At 41.7% G+C, this 12,891-nt stretch overlaps 1 protein-coding gene across 1 annotated transcript in view; it reads right to left on the bottom strand.

Annotated features, from left to right (window-relative positions):
- RGS17 (regulator of G protein signaling 17) overlaps positions 1 to 12,891 on the bottom strand; it is an 80,529-nt gene that overhangs the window by 14,119 nt on the left and 53,519 nt on the right. The gene's annotated exons all lie outside the window — the stretch shown is intronic.

Here is a 12,891-nt window from a genome sequence, read left to right as displayed (position 1 = left end):
CTAAAACAGTGGTATGCATACAGTGCTTCTCAGTTCATTATAGTGTCTACACTTTTGCATGAGAGAAACGAGAGAGGCTTTGCAGAGGAGGTAATGATTAAACTGAGCTGAACAATGAGAGCAGGTGTTTCAGATGAGACCGGGACAAAGGGAATTCCAAGCAGAGGGGGGGAAAGTCACATGTAAGAGGCTTGGAGTCGTAAAGAGGCATGATATAAATGTAGGTCGAAAATGGATAAATCAGATGTTTCAGGGTGGGAGTGATAAATGCGAATAGGCAGTGAGGTGTGCTTATGTAACGGGCCAAGAAGACAATGAGGTGCTCTCCAAACGCAGAATATACCTCCTTTAAGATGACTTTTCTTTCATTGCTTCATTTCCCCCACTCTTACTGGGAATAATGTTAAGACCCACTACACAAGGTTGCAAAGCAAAGACTAAAAACTGGAGACAAAAAGGTAAATTATTACACATGCTTAATTAAATGTAAGGACAAATTGGTTGCATATTGAAATGACAATTCCAAATTTACCAAAGACCTTTTCATTTCATCTTGAGGAAATAAAGCCTTACACGCTGCCATTATTGTAAAACCCTTCCTCATACATTACCTTACTACTTCTTTCTCACAACAGTCCTGTCAGGTAAGCAGGGGATTTGTTATTCATCATTCCCATTTTATTTCAGAGGAAACAGTCCCCGAGGTTGATGTACACCGTGTCCACAACTAAACCGTATTAGGGCTGGCCTTGAACTCACATCTTCTGACTTCCAGTCTCACGTTCATCTGCACTACTCAATGCCAGTTCTCTTTATATAAAAGAATTGTTTTTTCTTTCACCTTTTTAGTTACATACAAAGATTGATTGCTCTTCAGTGTTTGGAAGAGGGAAACCTCTTAGGACAAACCAGTTGCAATGCAAACCAGAATGCAAATACCTTCTCTCTCGGCATTGTCCCATGGCTATCAGGCTATGGGAGTGATTGCCCAGAGGGCTGAATATAGGGTAGGTACTGGCAATACTGGCAAGAAACAATTACTCAATTCCCTGGAATCTGAGATGACTAGGAAATAGTTGTTACAGATGGTTTTGACTGCAAAGCCTAAACGAGGGAAAAAGAGGAGATACCACTCATGACTGCGGATCAGGTGTTCCTACTGCCAAGAGCCTCCTGGGCAGGACAGCTTGCTCCCATCAGCAGAGTAACTTTGAGAAGGGAGTGCCGCGAGGAGGACAGCAGTGATGCTTTGCTTAGAAAAGGTGACAAATGGAAGAGAAGAGACACCAGCAGGTGGCGCAGTAATCATATGCCATCCATAATTTCTCACATAAACACATCAGTTATAGTCAAGCTTTTGACTTCAACATCATCAGTTTTATGTGTATATTTTGGTGAAATGGCTTGGTTTTGAATAGTGTATGTGGGATGGGAATGGTGGCTAGAAATTTGTGTCTGGAAATGTTATACAATGCTTGTCTAAAAAAAAAAAAGTCCCTAATAATATTCCTGCTTTTGATAATCATGTGTAATAATCGTATGACATGTGAGAAATAGAATCATGTGTCATAAGACAAGTATTTTATTTGGCCTAAGTTTATTTCAACTTAAAACCTCTCCAAAGTAAAATAATCTGCTGTTAAAAATCTGTCCACTAGATGGCTGTGTTGCCTTTATAAATATCCTTTTTAATCAACTGAATAAAAGAAAACTGAAAAAGTTTCTGGGAGTAATTACCCTTTTTGGAAAAATATCTATTCTTATGTGTGTGGAGGTTTGATGATATGTCTTTCTAAGGATTTGGAGAAGAGTCATTCAGTTTTTCTGTGAGTGAAATAAACTTGGAGGGGGGATACTTTTAATCTCGGGAGGTGCACATAATTGCACCCATTTTTACTTTTTGGGATTGAGAGAATGTTCTGGTAGTCCCCAGCCCTAAGTCATTTCACTTAGGAATAATTTAATCTTTAAAAAAAGACCAGCATTATCCTATTAACATTTCAGTTCTCCTTTCCAATAATAAGTTGTTTGAAACTCTGATGTCTCTTGCTGGGATAATATGGAACTTAAGTCATACGTTCTTCTTCTTCTTCTTCTTTCTTTCTTTTTTTTTTTTTTTAAGATTTTATTTATTTATTTGACAGAGAGAGAGAGAGAGATCACAAGTAGGCAGAGAGGCAGGCAGAGGGACAGGGGGAAGCAGGCTCCCTGCCGAGCAGAGCGCCTGAAGCCGGGCTCCATCCCAGGACCCTGAAACCTGAGACCCTGACCTGAGCTTAAGGCAGAGGCTTAACCCACTGAGCCACCCCGGTGTGTCCCTTCTCCTTTTTTTTTTTTTTTTTTAAGATTTTATTTATTTATTTGGCAAAGACAGAGAGGGCCCAAGCAGGGGTAGCAGTAGTCAGGGAGAGAGGGAGAAGCAGGCTCCTTGCTGAGCAGAGAGCCCGATGTGGGGCTCGATCCCAGGACCCTGGGATCATGACCTGAGCCGAAGGCAGATGCTTAACTGATTGAGCCACCCAGGCGCCCCATAAGTCATACATTCTTAAAACAAATTAATTTGACAAGGTTTCTATCTAGCAACAGATAAGAAAAAAATTTTTTTTTAAATTGAGAATTCTTTAAAAGAGCCATTTCGAGAATAGATGCTCCAAAAGATTTTCATTTCAGTTTGGGTTAGATGTAAGCAATCATTTCGTCTTCTGATGCATGGAAACCTAAGACTAATCTCTTTATCTATTCACTCTCTCTTTGCTACCAATTTCTCTCTACACATGCTTCTGTTTGAAAAGATGAGTTTCAAAGATTCCCTTTTTCCATTGGTATAACATTTTTATTTCAAACTCCAAGCCATGTATTTTAGTTCATCGACACATTTAATTTGATTTAGAAGGCCAACTGCTGACAAGTTATTACATAGTTAAAATCTGGATCCATTATGTAAAGCTTATTTTTAGTTCAATAACCAAAGTTTTTTATTTGGCATAAACAAGGTTTCTTCCGCACCGCCGCCCCTAAAGTTAAGTACAAGATTGAATATTTAGATGTACTTTATATAATACACACCAATCATCAGACTCTTCTATTTCAGTTCTCAGGTTGACTGAAATCCTATTTTAAGCTCTTCCTTCAACCCACTGTAATTTTTCCTGTAAGCCATAATTAAGTTAGTTGATGCTTTTGTGGGAAAGCAAGTATCTTGGATGTGAAAAGTCCAAATGGACTTCTATTTAGTCAGTAGACACTGTTATTAAAATGGCAAGTAGTCATCTAAGTCTTTAAATGCATCAGTTACGTTGGAGCTCAAGCAGTTGATACTCAGAAAGACATCTGAAAGTTGGTAGGGTCACTTATCCTTCCCCCCATATCTATATGTTCTAGTTCCTGGCTGTGTGAATATGTACGGGATGAGGCAGGAAGCATCCCTGAGAACAATTAGGATGAAAGCAATAATCCGGATTTGTGGAGAAATTGAGCCCCAGAAGAGAATGAATGCACAGCCCTCTGGGAATCCTGTGGCGGTGTGGTCCGTGCTCCAGGAATGCTGAGTTGTCCCCGTGCTGATGAACGGGACAGTTGGGGAGAGAGGGCCAGGGACAGAGAATGTAGGAATGGGTTCTGTTACATTCACTGACAACATGGAAGCCTACAGTGGTCAAATCCTACAAAATCTGGTAATTTCCTTTTAGCCTGAGCCTTGTGAGGGGTTGTGGGGCAGAAGTAATAACTATCAAGAAAGGATTATTCAGGACCCCTAGGATGTACTGAAACCTAAACTCACTGACTTATGTATATTATTAATTACGTCTTACAGATGGAGAAACTGAGGCTCAGAAAGATTGAGTCACTTGCCGAATGTATTATAGTTGGAGGTCACGGAGAAAGGACTCATTCAGGCCTAATTCCAGTGTTGCTGTTTGTTTCTTCCCTACCCCCTGTGGTCTCTTGTAAGTAGGTTATTTAGATGAGGAAGATGTGTTAGAATTTGTACGTAGTCTTTATATATGGCAAAACGAGATCTGTTTAGAATAAAACACATGGAATTATTATTCTGCTATTACTCGGAATGAGTTGGTTAAAATGACCCTGTACTTTTAAATAATCTAGGTTGCTTTATAGAAAAAAGTAGCAAGAGCAGGAATTTGCTTTCTACTTAGGAATCCACGCTCCCAGATGTAGGCTGATACATGGTATATTGGCATCTGAAACAAAGACACAAATTTTATCTTTTTAAAATTGGAAATTAAAATATTTCTACAACCCAAGGAAGCAGACTTATCACACTTAATAGTATCATAATAAATTTCATATTTGAAAGAACTGGATTTCATTGTTGTATCTGACAAGGAACAAGTACTACCTGAGTGATATCCTAAAATAGGAGGCATATTTCAATAGGTCTATTGCACCTTGACCTTGAAAAAGTGAGCCAGGCCTAAAAGAAATAATGCAAAGTTCTAATGAGAAGAAAAAAATTAAAAGTTAATATTATTTCAATCCGATGTAACAACTACTACATTTTGTATCTAGGGTAGGGCTAGCAAAAATGTCATAATTGTATGCTTGGTTATGACAAGGGAAATTCTTAAATATTGTCCAGAGAGTTAATAAATTTGGCCTAGAATTTAAAGGGCTGAATTTCTTAATGTTTTAGAAATTGAATAATTTTGCTTTGATTAAATCAAGAAGAGAACCCCAGCTTTCCTCAAATTGGACCTTCACCCAAGATCAGGTGCCTCACAGCTTTGAGGAGAGGTGCACTTATTTTCTCTGTGGGCGGCTTTTCTCTCTAAATTCTTCTTTCTTGTGCGCTTTATTTATTTTTAAGACTTGTTTATTTACGTGGGGGGTGGGGTAGAAGGAGAGGGAGAGACGGGATCCCGACCAGACTGTGCCCTAAGCGTGGAGCCCAATGCGGGGCTCGATCCCACGACCCTGGGGTCATGACCTGAGCCGAAACCAAGAGCTGGGTGTTGCTCAGCTGACTGCACCAACCCAGGCACTCCTCCTTGTGCACTTGAAAGAGAAGCTTGATTCTCACAGAGCTCACCGAGAAGCTTCCAGCTGGCCACGTGACAAGATGTTTCACAAGATGCTCTTATCATGGTGGACCTCCCTCGTGCACTGGGTACCGGCAACAGCAGTCATTCCCTTCTTTGTGAAGCTCCTCTCGAGGCTTCCGTGCCAGGCCAGGACTGTGTTTTGCCTTACGTCTCAGACTGTCTCCTCTGCTTTCCAGGTATAAGGCACTTGCACTGCTTTTCTCTCTCAAGTTGGAATTTCCCGAGGTGTCGTCCTTAGCTCACGGGTCATCCCACAGCTAACTCTCCGGTACCTCAAACAGAGCAAGTCCAGCTCACGGCCTGTCCTGCCCTAAACGACCTCCCATTGCCTTGTCCTCTCATTTGATGGGGCCGCCGTCAGCCTGGCCACGGGGGCAAGCAACGAGGAGGTATCCTCCCGTCTGTTTCTCATCTACTGCAAATTCTTGCCTGCACACCCAGCGGCTCTTGAATCAGCAATGTCTCCTCTCACCATTGCTTTATTGGGGGCCCCCGGCATCTCTCACCAAGGCTGTTACAGAATCTCCTAATATTCTCCTTGTTTTTTGCCTTGTCCTCTCACATACTTTCCACTGCCTCCACAAGGATAGACTTGAGCATACAATGGGCTCTGTCTCCTCCTTATGTAATAATCTTCAATCCCTTCTTATATCCAGGGCAGTGTGAAGCCCTAACTCCTTAATATGGCACTAAAGGCATTTTATTGCCTGTCACTGCCTGTCTCTTCAGCCTTCTATGCTGTCCTTCTTATATCCCAGTAACACTAGATTTTAGTGCTCTCTCCCAGAACACTTGCCCCTCTCTGCTACTAAGCACTGCTAGTGCTACCAGTATACTACTGTTCCTGCCAACACACACACACACACACACACACGGGACAATGAAGGAAGATGGCGCATAAGAAGAAATCTGGTGTCTACTAGCATCACCTGCGACATAACTATACAAAGGCCTGAGAGAATATGCCTGTTATTTTTTAAATAATCTTTGTGATATGAATTTTCATATTTTATAAAGTGGACTCAAATAGAAAATCCAAATTCAGTCATCCATTTAACACCATAGTATTGATTAAACACCTACTATGGGCCAAATAATATGTTATAGGCCAACTGATTTTTGGCTATTTTCAAGTATAAAACTTTAGTATATGTTTACAGAAATGTTCAGTGCCAAGTGACCAATATGAACTGTTATGAGTTCAACAATAAAATCCATGTAATAAATTTTAAAGGTATTAACCCTTTAAAAAAATACATGTTAAACAGAAAGAGAATCACTAATATGAAAACCAGTAGAGTGAACTGGGGTGTCAAACTGTCCTTCCTCCCTGTTTCAGCTTTATCCAGGGCAGCGGGAGGCATGGCATGCACATGAACAGCACTAGCTCAATGCCAAGGTCGTCTTAGCCGTCTGCCACACCCTGGCCCATCCAGAGCCCTGTCCCAGAACACACTCCCAGCCCTGATACCTACAGTACCTTTCCTCCTATCAGCCTCTGGGCTTCTTTGCCAGAGTGAGGCTCCCACTCTGAGGATACTCCTTGTTTCTCTGGAACTCCCTTTCCATGGCAAACACACTTCCTGGGTTCTCAGGCTTCTGTAGCCCCCATTCCCGCTCTGGCCCTACTTGGCACCCAGCTCTCTGATGGAGTCTCTCAGGCAGGACGAGGTGGGGGCTGGCATTCCTCTTCCACATTCTGTGAGGCTAACGTCATGTGACTCTCCCCTTCTCTGCCTCTCTGTATCCTCTTACAGCTTTGGGATTCCTTACCAGCCTCCTCACACCACAGACCCTCCTCCTTACCCGCCACCTCAGGGGAATCGTGTCACAGGTCCCCCAGCACCCAGCAGGACACTTCCTTGGTTCCTCACCGAATCAGCTGGCTGTGAGCTGCCTTTCCTTCTAAACTGCCCCTTGTCTCCTTCTGACTCGAACTAATTTGAACTTTCTTTCTCCAGCCCTTCTCTGGCGCATTCTTTCTATTCCTCTAAATGAGTCTGAGCATGACGTTGTCATCTATTATTTTGTTCTGTATACTTCCATCTTTCCATTGATGATCTAAATACCCGCCATGGGATACTCAAAAAACTTTAAAGTAAACACAGAGTCAAAAAAGAGTGCCAACGGCGGAAATGCCTTGGGCGGAAAAGGATCAAGGCATTCTGCTTCTGGCAGTTTCCAGTAGATAGCCCTCTGGTCATACATAACACGGACTCGGCGGAGACAGGGTGAATACCAAGCTTTCTAGAGGGTGACCTCTCGGGATTCAACCACTTATTGAGAATTTATTCTGTCGATGCAGAGGCAGGGAGAATCCGGTGAAAGCCAACGAAGTACAACTGTACCAGGCAACAGGGGGCATTCAGTAAACTGTAAATGAGAGAATTAACAAACGTGTGGCATTACAGAAGGTACGTGGTCCTCATGTCCACTTTCTGATCTTGTGGCTATGCCCTGGGAAACTAAAGGTTCATTTTAGTAGATGGGTTTTGATTGTCTGAGTTTTAGGTTTACGTAAGTCATAGAAACGATTGAGGAAATTCACCTATGCCATGGTGAGATGAGCTTCGAAACCACAGACTTGTTTGTAAGAGATACCGATGAGGATCTGTTTGCAAGTACTTCGGAAGTCCTAGGCACATAACTTACGCTCTCTCGTGTGAGATGATCAAGTCTCTGAGCGTGACAGGTAAAGTGTTTATCACTGGTGCCTCCCTGGGGCGCCTGGGTGGCCCAATCATGAAGCGTCTGCCTTTGGTTCAGGTCATGATCCCAGGGTCCTGGGTTCAAACTCTGCATCAGGCTCCTTGCGGGAAGCCTGCTTCTCCCTCTCCCACTCCCCCTGTTTCTGTTCCCTCTCTCGCTGTGTCTTTCTGTCAAAAAAATAAATAAAAACTTAAAAAAACAACAACTAATGATTCACCTTGCGTGTGGTAGCAGATTTATTTCCAGGGGCTGGTTTCTTCACCATGAGGCAGACATGGATTTTGTTTTCCCTTTTGAAAATTAACCTCTGGCGTTTAAAGCATGCATTGTAGTATTTTCACTGGCAGATAGCTAAAGTGTGACAACATCAGAGGATAAAACAGGACATGATTTTTGCACTGTTTTGAATTACTGAAACTGGGGTACTTGTTAAGAATGGAGGGAGGGGACAGCCAAAAGCATGTTTATGAAGTGCTGAACCTTTACTTAGTCAGATCTGTCCTGTAGTCTGTAGTCTGGGAACTCTGGGAAGTTAGGTGTCCAAAAGGGAGAGAATTTTAGCTTTCACGGGGCTAGTTAATTTCAGTCTGTGGGACAATTTCTCCAGAGAAGAATGAAGAATATCTAGTACAGTGGGCCAGATCTTGTAGGCAGTATACAGTAGTGCATGAGACTGTGAAATCATTTTGAAAATTAAGCAGCTTTGGAAATGGCTCATATCAAACCTGGAAATGAAAAGTTTGGTAGTGTCCTCTTCCAGTGGACAAAACAACGGACTGGATATTAAGAGACTTGCATTTTAGCCTCCCTGTTGTCACTGATGAGCTTCGTGAGAGTAGGCAAGCCTTCAGTTTCCTTATCTGGAACATTAGACACAGCATTTTCCAGTCATTGTTTGTTTTTTTTTTTTAAACAAGGCCATTTTTTTCTTCCAGCCAAAAGCTTGGGGTGCCTGGGTGGTGCAGTCAGTTAAGTGTCTGACTCTTGGTATTTGCTCAGGTAACGATCTCAGGGTCGTGAGATTGAGCCCTGCTTCAGCTCCATGTGGAGTCTGCTTAAGACTGTCTCTCCCTCGGGACGCCTGGGTGGCTCAGTTGGTTAAGCAGCTGCCTTCGGCTCAGGTCATGATCCCAGCGTCCTGGGATCGAGTCCCACATCGGGCTCCTTGCTCCGCAGGGAGCCTGCTTCTCCCTCTGCCACTCTGTCTGCCTGTGCTCACTCTCTCTCTCTTTCTCTGACAAATAAATAAATAAAATCTTAAAAAAAAAAAAAAAAAAGACCGTCTCTCCCTCTTCCTCTGCCCCTCTCCCACAGCTCTCTCTCTCTCTCTCAAATAAATGAATTTTTTTTTTAATAAAAGTAATCTTATACCTAAGTCTAATATGTAAAATAGCTAAAGACAGAGCCATTCCCTTGGAAACTGCAAGCAGGTAACCCAAGGCTGTGGCTCCCAGCCCCGGACTCCCCTGGAGCCATCCCCTCACGCCCATCCAGTGGCATGAGAATAGGAACATTCTGAAGAAATAAGAGCTGAAGTCTCTTGAGTTCTAATTTTTTTGGGTTGAAGATGGAACTCTGTCTTGCTTGATAGGACACCACCAGGAGCAACAAGGAATTACAACAGGGATGGATTAGCACCTACAGACTTCTTTGAGAAAGAAAACAATCTGGGTTATTGTAACATAAACTCTGATATTAGAAGAGGGTCTGGGGGACAATTTGGAAGCTAGCTCTAAGCTTGACATAAATTTTGAAGTCTCTACCTTTCCATCTCCTTCTTGGGGCACCTTGCTGTCGGGAGCCCACAGCAGTTTCTACTTTGCAATGCCCCATCCCCTGTGTCACCTCAAGTGCACGTGTATGAATGGCCTCACTGCCCCCTACTATCCTGGAGATGGAGTTTGGTGGGGAGCCCACATCGTTCAAGGATTTCATTCTTATCAAGAAAAGAGAAGTGAGTTAACGACCTCTGTTTGAATCTTGATGTCAAAGGGATATTAAAATTTCATACTGGCAACACTGAACCTATAGACAAGTTGTCTTGACAAAATTCTCTGTCCTCCTGATCAGGAACAGCTTAGTCCCACGTACGGAAGGACTTGCAGATTTATACATGGTTCATTTTATGGCCCAAACTCAGACCTCTGTGATTCATTTCTGTTAAACAGCTCACATGCTCTAAACCACATCCCCTTGTTTTCTCCTGTTGAAATGGAAGACTGTAGGGAGAGAAGGGAAAGAGACTGATTTGGGGACAGAAGTGGTTCCTTGAAAGGGACAGAGAACAGATGGGCTTAACAAGTCATTATGGATAAAGATGTTGGAAGGAAACTGTGGAGATATTTAGCAGTTTCATAATCTCTGTATCATCCCCCCCTCCCCGCCGAAAAAAGCACAGTGGTAATTTTATTAAGACAGGAATAAGTTTAAATATGTATGGGAGAAGAGCTGATGCTGAAATATGAAAGTGAAATGTAAATTTGAGGGAAATACTATGTTGCTGAAAAAACCTATAACGTGTGAGGCTAGGGCGAGGCATTTGTATTTATTACTAGATATAGAAATTTACTTTCTCAGCATTCTATTTCCTTAAAAGGAGGAGAAATCAGCTACGTGACAACTGTTCATTTTCACAAGTGACAGTGACTTCATATTTTGATTTCTAGTTTTATTTTGGTCCCCAAATTAACATTTTTTAGTGTTTCTTTCCGTTCTGCTCCTCTGACCTAGCCTGGAAAATTTGAAGAACATTTATTTCTTTTGTTTTTCCACTCTCAAAAGGCTTTAAAGTATTTTTCCTGAACTCAAAATATAAAAACAATGATATTTTCAAAGTGCATGTATTGAGATTCTCATTTGCAATGAGATATCACAATTAGAATTCATAGTTAAGGCAACTGAACTTTCATTTTTTCAAATTGTTTATATTTGAAATTACCTATGATTTATCATTTATGGAAGACTTATAAATTTATAGACTGTGTGTTTTATGGCTTAGACTCAGGCATCCATGAATCATTGCTAATAAACACAGTTCTTGACAATGACACTTGAATCTAGCAGAGCCCTCATCCAATGCACCAAATGTTTGAGCTCAAACTGGTGTCACTTTAGAGGTATAGAGAGTTAATGCAGCTTCCAAAAACTGTTTTGTGTTCCATCCATAGTTTGTGTTCTGTGACCGCTTGATGCTCATGAGCTCATGTTGAATGTTTTGTTATTCAGTGTACACTTTATAAAAGCAGGTCTCACTAAATATATGTAGGAGAGGAAAAAAAAACAACAACAACAAAATTCACCAAATAGCTGTTTGACAGCAAATGAAGGTAGTGCAAGAAAACTTCAGTACTCTTATCTGTTCTGGTGGTATAATCCTGAAGCAATTCAGAAATAAATTTTGGCAGGTAAATAAAATCATATACTGATTTCTGGAACATGGCATAGTGCAAATGAGAAATAGAAATATAATCTTCAACAATGTGTAACAATATATTTGCGATGTCTTACACAAAATCTAAAATAAAATAGCTTTCCTTTCTAAGATTAGTTTTTATATTATATCCCTAAGCAGATCTTTAAAGAAATACATACACACACACACACACACACACACACACACACACACACACACATATAATTTCAAGCCAGCTCCTCTTTAAGGAGATTATATTTTTTCCAATATGAAGTGTTCTATAACCCAGTGAGCTAATGCGAGAGAGAGAGAGAGCGCGAGCATGGGAAGGAGGGGGTGCAGGGTGGGGGTGCAGAGGGACAGGGATAGAGAACTCCAAGTGGACTCTATGCTGAGTGCAGAGCCTGATGCAGGGCTTAGTCTCACGACCCTGAGATCATGACCTGAGCTGAAACCAAGAGTAGGACACTTAACCGACCGTGCTACCCAGGTGCCCCCCAGTGACCTAATTCTTAAATGCATACTATATGTCAGGCACTGTTTTCAGCTTGTATGTGTTTTATTTCATTTATTATTTACAACAACCTTATGAAGTAGGGATTCTTATTGCTGTATTTTGACATATGAGGAATTTGAGGACATTAAATAACTTGCTGAAAGTCAGACAGTGATGATGAGGACAAGACTTGAGCTCAGGCAGTCTGACTTCCAACCCACCATATTAAGTCACCACACTTCACTCCATGGACTCAGACCAGAGGTAGATGATCTCCTTAGCAGAGATAAGTGAAAAAAATATATATAATTTTATTGACATATTTCCCCCATTTGAAATAGTTAAGGCTTAAAAAGGAAAGAAAAAGAGTCCTTTATGATTTTCCTTAACAAAAAAATCATCATCTGAGAGGCAATTTTGATATGTATAAAAACTAAACCTTCCAAATTACTAAAATGTCTGATGGTTTTCCAGAAACGAAGTTTCCTAGAAGGGACAGAGCTTGTTCAACACCAAGGTTACCACTAGAGCATGACAAGTCTCCTCTATATTGGCCACAATGATAGAATATTATGCCACCATCTCATACCAATAACCTCAGGAGAGTATAAAGATCATATACAAGAAGACGATTCAGGCATTTGGGGCTTTCTTCAAAGCTTTGACCTAAGTCTGGGAGATCCAGAAGACCATGACTAATCCAGAAGATCCACTTGTGAACTGGATCTTCAAGGACCCCAAAACTTACAGTTCTATGGAAAGTTCCATTAAGTCTAGCATCCCCCTGGGAGATCTCATCTTAGGACTCTTGGTCTTGCTGATTTTCTTATTGGAAGGCACTTGGGGAATTTGGAACTGGAGCAGGTCTTCCGAGGTGCCTGAATCATGGACATTCAGTACTAGACAGGAGTCAGCTTGTCTAACTTCACCATTTTGCCAAAAAGGAGAGTTTAAAACTTTGGATGATGTCACAGAACCTGTCAGGGATAAAATCACAAAGGAAAGCAGGCTCTCTGGCTCTTAAAATGTGGAGATTTTAGTTGACTGACTTGGCCTTCATACCGGTCAAAGCCCCTGGCCTTTTAGACCTGTGGACATGGGTTTGTGGCACTTCTTTCTCTGTCCTCTATCAGGCGTCCGTGGCTGAGCCTGCCACTCTGATTCACAGTTTTGTGACTCTGTGACAGAATGATCAGCATCCCGAGAAACAG

Source organism: Martes martes, assembly GCF_963455335.1.
Source record: "Martes martes genome assembly, chromosome: 6".
Lineage (NCBI taxonomy): Eukaryota > Metazoa > Chordata > Mammalia > Carnivora > Mustelidae > Martes > Martes martes.
This window is presented reverse-complemented; position numbering and strand designations above follow the sequence as displayed.